Below are 14,247 nucleotides of genomic sequence, written 5' to 3' on the forward strand. Positions count from 1 at the left end.
TCAGAAAAAAAAATGTCACTGCATTTGTTTATAGTACACATGCTGCAGTACAGTATGTTCAGTTCAGTTTCAGAGCAATTTTTGGAGTTTCAGGAAATTATCAACAGATTTGTTGAAGTACATTGACAGAATAGTTGTAAGCAGTAGCAGCAGGGGAAGATGTGCTGGTAAAGTAGATTGCTACATGAAAACAGAGTGAATAGAAAGCAACAATTTACAGAGCAGTAAAAGATGGAGGTCAGGAAGTGGAGGAAAGGTATGTTATAAGAGTGAGCTGGAGGCAGTGGACGAAAATAGAATAACTAGACAGGTGAAAAGGAAGAGGAATGCGGTGCTGACTTTGCATTATGACAGAAGGAAAACTGCAACAAAAGTATTTCATACCAGTTAAGTTCTATTGTGTAGGTCCTGCATTATGATAGGTGACTTTATTTTCTAACAGTGCAGGTCCTGCTTAAGTGGGAGGTAATTAGCACATTATCAAACAAAACTCTGAATTCTAGAGTTGTCTTTGCGTTTTTAACTAATTTCACTTTGTTCTGTATATCAGCATCTACATATGTACAAATATGATTGTGTTGTATATCAGTATCTACATATGTATAAGTATGTTTGTGTTGTATATCAGCATCTACGTATGTATAGGTGTGTTTCTAAGTCATAATTTTTAATCTTTGTACTTTTTAAAATTCAGGAAGTGTTCAGCCAGCATCACTTCAAATAGGGATTGCCAAACCTGATCAGAGAAAAAATAGATAAGGTTAGAAATATTTTCTAATATATTAGCCAATCATATGCTGACCCATAAATAAATAAATAAATAACCATCTATACATGTTTTTCTTGAAAGTTTTGTGCTTTTTATTTAGTCATTTAATAGCTTATAAATGTTTAAGAGTGTCTCATTACCTTTTATTGCTTTGTTAGTTCAGTTCATTTTATTTGTTTTTTCTGTGGTAACTGGGATAGTCCTACAAGCATAGTTCTCAACCTCTTAGCACAAAAAATCTGGACAAAGCCAAAAATAATGGGAGGACAAAGACTCAAAAATGTGGACTCATTTTAAATACTGCTCTTATAAAATTAGAAAGTTGCTAGAATAAATGGTCTTGTGTTGCCACACATTTTCTGAAGGATATAAAGTCTGGAACTCCATCAACTGTCATTATTTAGTGAATTCAGTCCTCACTGATTTGCCACAAAAATCTAGAAAATCACAAATATTATGAGGAGCAGACCAAAAATATAAGGCAAAAATCTGGACATTCTGCAAAAAATCTGTACAGTTGAGAGGTATATAAAGGTTACTGGCCTCTTTTCAGAGGAAACTCACAACTGTATTTATAATGAACAGGAATTTGTCTAGTGCACTGGGGATCTTCTCCTACTCTTGCTAGTCAGGGGAAGGCTTTGTGTCTTACACATCCTGATTTCCAGTTTCCTGTGCAGGCATGGAGGCAGCCAGGAGGAACAGGGAGAAAACATGGCTGATTCAGATTTTGCTGAAAATGGAGTGAAAGTTGCTGGAAATTTACTTGTAATGGTAGAATCGCTGCCAGAAGATTTTCTGATGATGTGGGTGCAGAAAAAGCAGTGACACTGGAGGAAAAGGAGATTGAAACTGAAACTGAGATGGATTCAAATGAAAACTTTCAGAAGAGATTATATGAATAAGAGACACCTACTTCTGAAAAATACATAACTACAACCCTCCAATCAGGACGGGGGGGGGGGGTGCGGGATGATTATTTGGAAAAAAAATGGAAACCAAAGTAAGCCAGAAAGTGGAGCGGTAATTTCATGGAGTGACATCATGGAAAAAATAGAAGAAGAAAAAGGAGAAGAGGAGACAATCCCAGAAAAAGTTCCAGACACAAAAATGTATGCATAAACTATTGGAGAAAAAGCAAAGAAGTAAGAAGAAATAAAAGAAACAAACAAAAAAAGTATATAGTACATGTGAGCAGTAAAAATGAAACAAAAGTTTAGACAGGTATGAGGTTTGGGGTTCTGTCATAGCACCTCTTGGTGTCAAACCAAAAGAGGTAAGAGCATGTATTTTAATTACTAAAGAGACATTTTATGGCTTGATATTTGAGACTGAGCAGGCCATGGAAAAAGTTTTAGGTGCATATGAATAAAAGAAAACTATTTATCCATGGTCAGAATATGTCATGCAATCTTTTTACAGACAAAAAAAGAATAATGATCAAGTTTAGAACTGAAGTTGAACCAAAAGAACTGAAAGAACATTTGTTAACTATATGTAAAGAAGTAATGGGCACTACAAAAAATATATGATAAAAGAGGACTATGGACTGGAGGATGGGAATGTGGAGTAATACTGAAAATTTAAAATGATAATGTTATGCATGTACTTAGTATTATTAATAATTGTGGTAATAGGGGTTTGGTAAAATACAGAGGTCAACCAAACACTTGTTATTTTTGTGGAAAAAAAATATCATTTAATCAATGAATGGGAGAAAAAAATATATTATTTATGTGGTAATACAGGGAATAATGCAAAAAAAATGTGACAGTACTGGTCATTCATGGCTAGAATGTGAAATGAATGTGCAAGAAAATTAAAATAAAAATGAAGTTACACAAGATAAAGTGACAGAAAAACGTGTTATACAAGAAAATGCACAAAATGATGTGACTGATAAAGAGCTTATACATGAAGTTAAAGAAAGTAACAAGGAAAGAGATGAGTGAGGAAGAAGCTGATTGGTGCACTGTAAGAAATATAGAAATTTAATAGGGAAAACAGTCAAAGAAATGAAAAGAAAATTCAAAAATATAATGCTTAGAGAAAATAAGAAAGGAAAGGGGTAAACATTTTACTATATTAGTTTTTCCTTAAAAGCTGAAAATATTAACTTTAAATGTGAACAGTATGAAAAATCTTAAAAGGACAATAGGTATATTACAATTGTGTGCTGCAGTATATGCACATATTATTCTATCTGATTATTAACAGAGGAAGAAAGAAGTGTAGAGAAATAGCTTTATATGCATATGTAACAAAAAAGAGAGATAAAGAATTTTTAAAAATATTCTTGAATATGTTTGTGTAAATATGGACATTATGGTGGTGGGTGATTTTAATTGTAATTAAAAAAAATAAGCACAATTGTGATGTTAAAATGGTTAACGAAATTACTTGAAGTGGAACATTAAGTGTATGGGAGAACAACCGCTGGACCTATAAAAAGAATGAAATTAGGACAGAAATAGATTATTTTTAATATCAGATAGTTTAAAAGTTATAAAAAGAGGAATTAAGTAAGCTGGATTTTCATATCATGTGGCTATATGGGTTAAAGTACAGGAAAATGAAGACTATATAAGAATATGATAAGGAATAAAGAGAACTAATAAAAAAGAACTATATTTAGAACAGAAAAAATAACTTATGGAATTATGAAAAAATCGTATGGATATGGGATAGTTTTATGAGAATTGGACTCTTTTTGGTAGCTTAATTGTAAAGAGAAATATAAAAAAAAAGTGTTTTTAGAATGTATAAGTAAGAAAAGAAGAAAAAGATACAAGATATTAAATCAAGAAACATTTAGAGACTTAGTAGAGAAGAAAAATCAATTTTATGAAAAAGAAAGAGAAATATATAAAATGGATTAAATTCAAATTAACAGCTTGCTATATAAACAAAAAATATTATTTGCAAAGAAAGCACTATATTTGAGTAAAATGATAAAGTAAGGAAAAATAAGAAGAGAATTAAAAAAATAAAGAAGGTAAGCAAATAAGACTGCAAGAAGGAATGCACAAAATAATTAAAGAATATGTATTGGACTTATTTGTTAAAAGAGAAGAAAACATAGAACAAATTTATAAAGGTGAAAAATTAAATAACAGTGATAATAAGTACTTAGAATAAAAAATAGCTATGAAAGAATTGAATGAAATGAATTCTGCAACAGGACAGGAAGGAATTGAATATGGTATGTAGAAAGAAATGTAGGCATGGAAAAAATGTTGTAGAAGTTATGAATGAATGGTGAGAAACTGAAAGTAAAGAGAAAGAGATATGTACAGGAGTTATAAAATTTATTTTAAAAAAAAAGGAAATATTTATTTATTTAACATTTGTTAATCGGGAAATCTGACTTGGAATGAAGCCAATTTTGAGCAGAAGCCTGGGGAGAAATGCTCCAGATGCAATAAAGAGGAGATACAAAACTGGAAACCTATAACATTGAATAATACGGATTATAAAATCTTTATGAAAATAATAACAAAAAGGTTATAAAAATGGATAGAATCTCTGACCAAAATGTATTCAGAAGTAAAGGAAAAGGAAGTCAAGAGTTATTATGTATAATAAGAGTAATAATTGATGATATCATAAATAAGAATGTAGAACTGAATATTATGATAGGGGATATAAGTTATGCATATGATAATATTCAATACAAATCATTATGAGGACTTTGCAGGTATATGATGTAAGCAAAAAAAAATTACAAGTAATAAAATCTGTTTACAAAAGGAACTATTTGAAACTAAATGTAAATGGCTGGATTGGGGAAGAAATAAAAATAGAATGTGGAATAAAGCAGAGCTGCCCAGCTAGTAGTGTAATGTTCTCATTAGTTATAAATGTAATGAAGGGAATTAATAAAATGTCAAGTAGTGGTGGATGCAAAATGATAAAGGCTGTACAGTTACCAATAATGTATAATTATGTGGATGATCATGTACTAATTGTTAAAAATAAAGTATGGATGGAAAAAGTAAATAAAAAAATAAGTATAAATAAAAAAATGGTTTAAGTATAAATAAACAGAAAAGTAAAGGATTTGGTTTTTAAGGTATGATAGGAGGTTTTGAGTTCAATGAAAATATATAGATATATTAGGAATAATATTTGGAAGGAATGATAGACAACAAGAATGGAATAATGTAGTCAAAGAAGTAAAGGATATGAGTAATTTTTTGGAAATCATATAGATTTTCATATAGAAATAAAGGACATTTGTTGAACACCATGGTAATAGGAAAAGTTGCTTATATTGCTAACATCTGTATGTACATACAACTTTTTTAATTGTATATAGCGTATTAAAAGGAATTATGAAGGAAAATAAAAACTCAATAGAAAAGCTACTATAACATAAATACAAAGTATTATGGGAAGGAAATTAAGTTAAAAGAGAAGTAAAAACATTGTGGATGATGAAATGAAAGAGTACCAAAACAAAATTGTATTATGGAAAATTAAAAAGAGTATATGTGAGAAAAATAGAAAGGAATGCTTATTACATATTATTAAAGCAATTTATTGCATTGATACATGGAAAGATTTAGAACTAGATAAAGAAAGCCATTATGATGAGATAAAATAACTATAAAAAGATTAAAGAATGTAATGATTTTTTATGGAGATTGTCTTGTAGAAAATTGCCTGTTAAGGCCAATATACCATACAAGAAAAGGCAAGATAGAATATGTAATAAATGTGGAGAGTTTCAGACTACTGAGTATGTGTTTTTGAAATGTGACAGAGTTAATAATTGTGGAAAGAAATATGTAAACATAATAGCATGAAATGTTTGTTAAAATTTGAGCAAATAAATATGGACGTAATATAATTTGGTTATTATGGTGCCCAAAAACAGGAAGAAGTGAAGAAAATGGGCAGAGTGTTATTTTATGTTTCATGGACTATATGGAATGGGAGGTTACAATAAATTAAATTAAATACAATGGGTAATGGACTTTGACAAAGATTCTGGAGAAAATAATGTTTTGGTTGTGGATAAAACAGTGGGGGATGTTTAAATTGAAGTTTATAATATATGGAGATTTGTAAATAATGTAAATATTTAAATAATATGTAATGCATATATCAATTAAAAAAAAAACACTCTTCAGTGTATGGGAACACATTTGTGTGCAACACTACCTGTCTTCCGGTCCATGAACTTAAGTGGCTATGGAAAGCAGGAAGCTGAAAGAGAAACATGGAGGAGGAAGAAAGTGTCTCAAAGATGTTAGGAACAATTGTAGCTGTTAATCGAACAGATGAGAACTTAAACAAAGCAAATTATGAGTCAAAGGTTAAATGCATTGAGGATAATGCAGCAAAGATGAATGAAAAGACAGGAGAGCTTGTTAAAATGTGGGAAGAAGCATCTGAAGCATGTAATATCAATTCAGAGGAATTATTTCAGCAAAAGTTGTTTGCAACAGAAAATACAATACAAGTGTGTGTTGTTGCAGCCTTTTAGTCGGAGGGGGGGGGTTGCAGGATGTATATTTGAAGGAGATGATTGAGTAAAGTAAAGGTGAAGTATTGGACAGAATACAAGCGGTGGAAGTACAAGAAATAAGGGCAGAAAAAAAGAAGTATGCACAGACTATAAAAGCAGGTAAAAGAAGAGATGAAAAGAGAGATGAAAAGAAAACTGAAGTAAGAGGGGAACACAGATTAAGGATAAGTAGAAAAAGAACTTGGCAAGTATGAAATGTGGGACAGCATCATTTAATCATTAGGTATTGAACCCAGAAAGGTAAGAAGGTAAGAGCATTTATTTGTATAAACAAAGACTTTTTTGTGACATTTTTGAAGAAGCACAGTATATGGAAAAATTCTTATATGCAATACAAACATTTCATAACGACCAAAAAAAAAGAATATATATATATATATATATATATATATATATATATATATATATATATACATATATAATTTTGTACTGAAGCTGAAAAAGATAATTTAAAAGATTATCTAAAGAGTGTGTGTGTGTAGGAATGTAATGGAAATTACAAAGATTTATGATAACACGGGTTTCTCGACTGGAGGATGGGAATGTGGTGTTATATTGCAAATGCAAAATGAGAAAATAATACATTTGCCTAGTATAGTTAAGGTAGAGGGGAATAGGGGATTGGTTAAATACTGGGTTCAGCCAAACACATGTTTTTGTGGTAAAAATGACCATTTAATTAATAATTGTAATAAAAAGAAATGTTTTATTTGTGGTAAAACTGATCATGATATAAAAAATGTGAGCAAAAATGTATAAAGTATGAAACAATAGGACATTCATGAATGGATTGCAATGTTAGAAACACAGGAAGATTGAGTAAAAGAGATTTTTAGTAAATAACACAGAAGAAATACAAAAAGAAAACAGATATGGTGAAGATATAAGGGTAGAGATAAAAGAATATATAAGGGTAGAAAAAGAAAGAGATAAAGAAAAAGAAGAATTAAATAATTCAAGTGAAGAAGGGGAAGATGAATGGATAAGAATCAAAAGTAAAAGAAACTCCATTGGGAAGAGAGTGAAAGATAGAAAACATAAATGTAAGAATATTGGTATAGGAAAAAAAAATAAAAAAGGAAAAGGGTAAAAGCAATAGCCACTGGTCTACAAAGTGAGGATCCTCGCCATAGTTGTTAATAGTATAAAGAATGTACAACAAAGGTTAGGAGAGTTCGAATGGTGTAGATTTCTCCTGTCCACCTGGTGAATCTGGGCATACTGGGGCAATGCAGCAATTGCCTCATGTACACAGACAACCCTCTCCTCCTACCACCCAACACTACAACCTGTGAGAGATGCACTTACATAGCCAAAATGGAAGCAAAGCTCTCTCCACCCAAGATTGTGCAAAACAGTCAAGAGGAGAAGGTTAACACCCACACTACACCTCAAGTAACACATAGCCCTTCTAAACCCGCACCACCGGCACCCACATATAGCAACACTAAATCCGCATATGCAGAGGCCCTTAACTGTAACCTGCCCAAGCAACAAAGACCTCTGAAGCTGAAACGCAAACAAACACCAATCACAACCAATGTGTCACATAGTTCACAACACCAGTGTGCCACCCAGCAACAACCCCTAAGGCAAGACAATGTACCTAACACTTTAGTCATAGGTGACTCTATAGTCCAGCACACTGATGTCCCTCTCACCAGGTTGAATAAATAGAAAATTACAGTCAGCTGCCTGTCGGGTGCCAGGATCCGCCACATAACGCATGCACGCAAGTCACTCCACAACAAGTACAAATATGACTCTGTCATTGTCCATGTTGGAGTGAATGACTTGAGACGTACCTCCCTGGACTACATGAAAAGAGACATGGAAGAGCTCTCGGATCATGTGGCCCAGGCAGGTATGACCCTAACCCTGAGTAGCATCCTGCCTTCGCCCAGAATGATACCACAATATAAGGACAAAATGATTGACTTCAACAATTGGCTAAGCTTATGGTGTCATTCAAAGGGGATCCAGTATCTGTCTGCCTGGGATGACATGATTGACAGACCACGATGCTTTGCCAGAGATGGTCTGCACCTGTCGCCCCTGGGATTCAGGTTACTGGCTAAGGCTCTTGCTACCCCTATAGTGCCTTTTTTAGGCAAACTTCAAAGGACAAAACCACCACCGTAATAGGTACAAGCATGCAAAATCTGAAGGTAATGCTACTCAATGCTAGAAGTCTAAACCTCAAAATGCATGCTCTTGAGGCACTCCTAAAAATGGAGAACATTGATATCTGTGCAGTAACTGAGACCTGGTTCAAGACTCCAGAGAGCACCCCTGCAATACCAGGCTACAACTCTTACCACACTTTTCGGCCACCAAACCAGGACCGAAACACTAAAGGTGGAGGAGTGTCAATATTCACCAAGGATATTCACACCACCAGGCTAGTTGGCCAACACAATGTGTCTGAAATTCTCCAAGTGCAACTAACACTAGGTAAGACTGCAATCCAAATTGTAGCTTGCTACAGATCCCCCACCATACCCCAAGATTCTCACTACACCTTTCTAAACATACTGGAAAATATTAAGATAGAAGCAAACACCCTAATACTGGGTGATTTTAACTACCCTGCCATTAACTGGGAAAACTACTCATGTCCCAACACCTTTGCGCAACGGTTCTTGGAATTCATAAATTCCAATGCCCTAGATCAACTAATCCATAGTCCCACCAGGGGCTCCAATATCTTAGACCTGGTCATAACCAACATGGGAAATCAATGCTCCATGCCTATGGTCACCCCCTCGTTAGTCAGGTCTGACCATAAGCTAATCACCCTAAACATCCACATCCCACCCCCACCCCCTAGTAAAGAAACCACCATAAAAAAACTTCTCCAAAGCCAACTTCATGCTACTCAAGTCAAAAGTGACAAACTTCATGACACCCATGCAGATGGGAACTGAAAGTTCAACTGCTGAATCCTACACTAAGGCACTGTACGAGCACATCCACTCATGCATGAATCATGCCATCCCAAATAGAACCAAAATGCTCTCATCCAAAAAAAGGAAGCCAATCTGGTGGTCCCCTGCCATAAACAAATTTTACAACAAAAGGACGAAACTTTTGCAGAAAAGAGGAAAATCCCAGGATGCAAAAAACTCCCTTACTAGCCTCAGTAAGAAACTGAGATGCCTCATAAAATCCTCCAAAGCTAGTTACGAAAATAAAATTGCCAAAGATTCCAAAGACAACCACAAAGCATTCTATAACTATGTCAAGAATCTAAATGGCAATGCTCTGATCTGCTCTGAGCTAAAACAGAATGGCATTAAATATACTGATCCGAAAGATATTGCCAATATCCTGGCAGATCGATTCAGTGCCAACTTCACCCCCCCTCTCACCCCCTAAATGGCCCATCTCAATGCTGGAAGATTGCCAAATTCCAGTAATAACGGCCACACAGGTACAAAACGCACTCTCTAAAGCCAAGAATACAGCATCCATGGGACCAGATGACATCCCAGGCTGTGTACTACATGAACTACAATATGAACTGGCACCTCACCTAAGTGTCATGTTTAATCATAGCCTCACCTCAGGTTTTGTGCCCACTGAGTGGCACAGAGCTACAGTTATCCCAATCCACAAGGGGGGATCCACCTTGGATCCCGGAAACTACCGTCCCATCAGCCTGACAAGCCTTATCTGCAAGGCCATGGAGCGTATTATCATGGAACTTATAAACAAAGACATTGGCAACCTTCAAACACTGGACCCCACCCAGTTTGGGTTTGTGAAGGGCCGATCTTGTCTCCTGAACCTGATTGACTTCTTTGAATCAGTCTCCAGAGCCATGGACAAGGGTAAGGTGGTTCACACAGCCTATCTAGACCTTGCCAAGGCCTTTGACACCATTCCCCACTCTGGAATCATAGATAAACTTACTAAGTTGGGCATTAATCCCTATGTCACCTAATGGGTTCCTAAATGGCTTACTGATAGAACCCACACTGTAAAAGTAGCCGACTCCAAATCCAGCTCCAGACAAGTGACAAGTGGAGTACCTCAGGGTTCAGTCCTGGGGCCGCTCTTGTTTGGCATCTACTTCTCTGAAGTACAGGTCAACACTAAGGGACTCTGGCTAACAAAGTTTGCAGATGACTGCAAACTGGGAGCCATTATTGAATCCCCAAATGATGTGGATACTCTACAAAAGGGCCTTACAGAAACAGATGCTTGGTGCCAGAGCCATGGGCTCAAGCTCAATGCCAAGAAATGTATTGTTATCCCCTTTGGGAAAAAACATGTATCCATGAATTACCATATAGGTGGCAGTACACTAAACACAGAAAGTGTGATAAGAGACTTAGGGACACAGGTGGACAGTGGTCTCACCTTCGATAACCACATCGCCACAACAGTCAGGAAATCCTTCTATGTGGCACACCTCATCACGAAGGGCTTTTCATCCAGAAAAAAGGAGGTCATTGTCCCACTGTAAATAAAGGCAGAGGCACCTGAAAATGACTTCACAACTCAAAAAGAAATAGCGTATACTATTTAATTATCCGCTTTCGTCCGTAGACTTCCTCAGAATAACACATACAAAACAGTCAAGACTTAAATAGGTACAAAAATCACCATGGAAATTGATTAAAAACAATTAATGATGTCATTAAAAGAATAAATGATAAAACATTTAAAGGGAAAAAGTCAAACATAGTTAAGTAATATGTAAACATACTAAATCTTCACTTTTGTTGACTTTAAGTTTCCTGTGTTTAAGGAAGCATTTGACATTTATAGTCTCGTTGAGACCAGGGGGGCAATCAGACCTCAATTTTATCTGCCAAAATGTCTCCCTTTGTAATAAAAAATTCTTAAAATCCCCCTCCCTCATGTCTTTGTGACAAACTTCCAGAATTGAAAATAAAAACTTATTGAAAGAATGACAAACTAAACTATGTTTGAAAAGGGCATTTTTGTCGTCTTTAGTTTTAATACAATATAAATGTTCTCTTATTCTGGTTTTTAGTTGCCTAGTCGTCATGCCGACGTAAAAGGCGGTGCATGATAAACACAAAGAAATATATACAACACCAGAAGAACGACAGTTCACAAAACCAGGAACAGGAATAGTTCTATCAAAGGAAGCCACTGAAATATATGGTCCAGTCAGAATATACCTGCATGTGTTGCAGTCATAACAGCAATTCATGCCTCTTTTACTAGATGGAACACTATGAGAGGTGTTGTTACCTCTTTCTAAAATCTTTTTTAGGTTACAGTCATTCCTATGTACAAATAAAGGTTTGTCTCCTAAAACATCATACATTTCAGCATTTCCCCTAATAATACGCCAATTTTTTAATATAATGTTCTGTATATGCTGGTTGTCAGAATTCATCTCAAGGGAACATACAATCCTAGAATTCAAGGTGTTACTATTGTTGATGTTCTTGGAAAATAAGTTGTTCGAACATGAACTTAATATCGGGGGATAATGACTAGTTCGCTTGTTATAAATGTCAGTTGCCATACTAAGTAAATCTGATTCGGGATAACCCCTATTGGAAAACAAAAAAATAATGAAACAAAACTCCTGAAATGCATCACTATCTTTTGAAGTCATACGGCTTGCCCTGATAAACTGTCCTTTTGGAATGTTAGAAATTACATGTTTTGGGTGTCCACTTTTATAGTGGAGATACCCATTATTAAAAGTCTTCTTTCTATATATACAACTGTGTAACTTATTTTCTTCCAAATCCCATTTTAGGTTAACGTCCAAAAAATTGATGTTAATACCGTGGCCTCCAATGACAAACTTCAAATATGAAGAACAAAAGTTGATGTCATTCAAAAAAGAACCAATAGACAACTCTTTACAGTCAAAAATAAAAAACAAGTCGTCAATAAAACGACAATGAAACAAAATTTGATGTTTGTCAATTAAAGATGGAAGAAATTGACGCTCCCACAGAGCCATGACAATATTAGCATAGGCTGGAGCAGCTGAAGACCCCATTGCTACGCCTCTTTTTTGTCGATAGTATACTTGGTCAAATACAAAAAAATTGTTCTCTAAAATAATTTCCAAAAATCTACAAATCAAAGAAATAGTATTTCTTGAAAAACCAGAATAGTAATTAGTTAAAAAGTTCCTCACAGCCTCAATACCCTCATCTTGAGGAATGCAGGTGTATAATGACACTACATCGACCGTTAACATAATATGCCTATTAGGGTCAAAACCATTCACAGAAACAAAATTATTAACTTTGGTTAAAAAATGCCATGAATCACGTAGAAAAGAAATTTCATTACTAATGACGGGACCCAATAAAGCATCAATGACCAAAGACAACCCTTCAGTAATACAATGAGGTGATGAAACTATGGGCCTGAAGGGTGGGTTTTCAAGGGATTTATGGGTTTTAGGAATCCCAAAAATAACCCCAATACGTGGCTGGTCAATGACGCAAAAATCATAAAGCTCATGACTGATGTCCCCCTCCATCAGTGCTTCATATAAATATGAATGTATGAAGCTTTGACGTTTATGGATATCATAAAGGGAAATGATCTCATATTCGTCAGTATTATTTAAAAGCTTCAAAATTCCTTCAGTGTAATCATCTTTGTTCATGACAACAATGTTGTTACCCTTGTCACTCTTCATGAACCTTAACTTGCTACACATAGACTGTAAATTTTTTAGAGCTTTGTTTTCAGCATAAGTTAAATTCTGTTCACACTTAAAACTATGAGCTAACAACATGTCAACATCCTGCAGACAGTTCTCTTCAAAAATCCTGATGGTGTGATTTAAATTAGGACAAAAAATAGAAGGTTTAATAAAAACCTGATCAGAATGTGTAACATCATGCAGTAAATAATGTAAATTAAGTTTCCTAACATACTGTTTGATATCAATAACAGTCTTGACATAATTTGCTCTTGAACGTGGAACAAAATTAAGCCCAAGTTTTAAAATGTTCATTTCGTCAGATGAAAAAGTGCGGTCAGTCAAGTTGATTTCACTGAAATAACTACTTCCAAGTTCTAAGTTTCGTCCCCCGATGATTGCGAACTCAGAAAAGTTTGGCTTCGAGTTAACACAGTTTTTGTAGAAGCTTGATGCTTCTTGTTGGTAAAAGAAGAAGGCGCTGCAACATTAGTAGAGGCAGGGCCCAGATTAGAAATTTGTTTTGGTTTGACAACTGTGTTGTTGTCAATTGCAGTCAAAAAATTGCTGTCTGATGTTGAAATAGAATTTGGGTCTGAAGCAGGATTGACACACTCAACGCCGTTAGAAGCGGTGATATTGTTGTTTTTACCCCCTAAGGGAACGGAATCGAGTGCCAGTTCCGCTGCCGTACCCAAATTATGCTCAACTGCATTCACCTTTTGCTGACGATCAATGTTTGAAACAGGCTTACTATCCCAGTTGGAAGAAGGTTTAAAAGAAGTTTGTTTAAAGGTGTTGAAACCTTTGTTAAATTTATTGGAAGGAACGTGAATCAAATAAGCAGAGTTGTTTTCATAAGCACTAATGTCCCGTAATAATTTACTCTGTTTCCTGTTGACATTATCCGCTGAAAAGTGTTTGAGTTCCTGAATGATAGAATCAAAGAACTCCCCAAAACTTTTTACGTCCAAAGATTCTTTGAAAAACAACTCTAAATTAGTGATTTCCTTTTTTAGAGCCTGTAATTTCACCAAGTTATTATCGACTAAAAGTTTTAAGAACTGTAAACCAGCTTCATTAAAAAAGCCGGTTAAAGTCTCAAAAAACGGATCACTAGATAAAACTCCGTTAGGGCATTTGAAAAAACGCAGCCCTTTCGGAACAATATGTAACTCTAGACACCTTAAGAAATAGCAGTTCTCTAAATGGATAGCATTGTACCTTTTGAGCAGTTTAAATAACTGTTCCCGCTTGTCTTGGAAGTCTTGGTGCCGTAGTGATTTC

This window comes from Protopterus annectens, chromosome 5.part1 (assembly GCF_019279795.1).
Source record: "Protopterus annectens isolate FY-2018-M chromosome 5.part1, PAN1.0, whole genome shotgun sequence".
NCBI classification, from domain to species: Eukaryota; Metazoa; Chordata; order Ceratodontiformes; family Protopteridae; genus Protopterus; species Protopterus annectens.